This window comes from Triturus cristatus, chromosome 6 (genome assembly GCF_964204655.1).
Source record: "Triturus cristatus chromosome 6, aTriCri1.1, whole genome shotgun sequence".
Classification (NCBI taxonomy): Eukaryota; Metazoa; Chordata; class Amphibia; order Caudata; family Salamandridae; genus Triturus; species Triturus cristatus.
In genome coordinates this window covers 1,682,448,333-1,682,450,017 of record NC_140589.1, presented here as the reverse complement: position 1 = coordinate 1,682,450,017, position 1,685 = coordinate 1,682,448,333, and positions in this window count along the sequence as shown.

Below are 1,685 nucleotides of genomic sequence, written 5' to 3'. Positions count from 1 at the left end.
TTCAAGGTACTGAATCCATAAAATGGTTGTAGAATATTCTCTTTATCATATTTAAAAACTCCTTTCTCACTTTTTTAAACTGCTGTCACAAATTCTTAGATTTTCAGGCAGTGTTCTGGATGTATTAGAGTTATGGATGGATTTCCAGTCATTATTCAAATAAATTCATTTTTGGTTTACAAAAACTGTGAAATTTCTTCTGATGTCGCTATTGCATCATGTAGGAAGCTGGCTCTGTATATACCATACCAAAATGAGGTATAGTGTGCACAGAGTCCAGTGGAACCCCAAAGGTAGGCAGAGGTAAAAGTAGATAGCACCTTCCGCTCTATTTGTGGTAGTGTGGGCGAGCAGTAACGCTTTATCAAAGGGTAGTGTTAAGCATTTGTTGTACACACTCAGGCAGCAAATTATGCCACACACTCAAAGACTGAACTCAGACCAATTTGTTTGTCTCAAAAATATTATTTAGTTATTTTATTTCTAGAACCAAGTCAAGCCTGGTGCAGGTAAGTCAAATAAATGCTTTGCAAAATCTTATGCAGTGTTTTACAGTTGAATGCAGGTTCAAATGCAGTTGGTTGAATTACAGATAAGTTAACAGTTCGGAATTACTTTCTAGTTACCTTGCAGATTACTAAGTATGTTACTTTTCAGATTACTTTTGCTAATCACCGTGATTTGCCTAGATATCACACGTAGACGTCTCCTAGGCAAAAGGTAAGTCATTCACTTTTTGTACATATGCAGCTTTTCAATGTTCCATACAAACCAACTCCACGCTAACAATTTTCAAGGAAAAACAGTCAATGTATTCCTATGGAGACAAAATGAAGTTAACGTTTTGCAGGTAAGTACTTATTTGTGGGAGTTGGTATTCTGGGGTTAGAACCAGGGTTCCCCCAGGGCTGAGGATGCACTCTCAGAACAACCTCAGTAGCACTAGGGTGGCCGGGTGCAGAGTGCTGAGGCCCAACTTTATCCAATGGGGGATAGAGGCCCTCCGGTTGGTGGCTACTCACGAGCAGGTCACAGGGTTTTGGGAGAAAAGCTCCTGGTGTTAGGCTCAGGGAAAAGGGAAATCCGAGTTAGCACCCAAAGTATACCCGCAGCGGCGCAGGGGCGGCTGGATGCAGGGTGCTGTTTTGGTGCGGGTGCCCTGTTGTTTTCAAAGGGGATTCTCCAGTTGCAACAAAGACTGCAGGCTCGGGGATGAAGATCTTCTGGAGGTGACCACCACTCGGAGAGGTAAGTTGGGATACCTGGGGATGCTGGGACACCGTCTGTTGGGCCACCCAAGGCTGTGGGACGTCGGGTGCAGGGGTGTCTTTAGGCATCGGATTGTCTTACCAGCTCCGGTCGCGGTTGTGGGGGTCCACCAGGAAAAGACTTGCAGGCATCGGTTGGAGACTTGAGTCAGGTCAGGGAACACTAGATTCCAGGTCAGGATCGCCGGGGAGACCTCCTCGTAGTGTTGGGACACTTGAACTCAGGCCGTGGGCGTCGGGTGCAGAGTGGTGAAGATTCATGGTTTTGGCTGGGGCCAGAGTCTGTTTGTGAGCAAATCCGGTGCACACGTCAGACAACGTCTTGGATTTGGAAGGCAGGGCAGTTCCTTCAGGGTCTTGAAGCTGCTGGCTGCAGGACACACTGAGATTTCGCTGGAGCAGTTTCGAGGTGGGGGC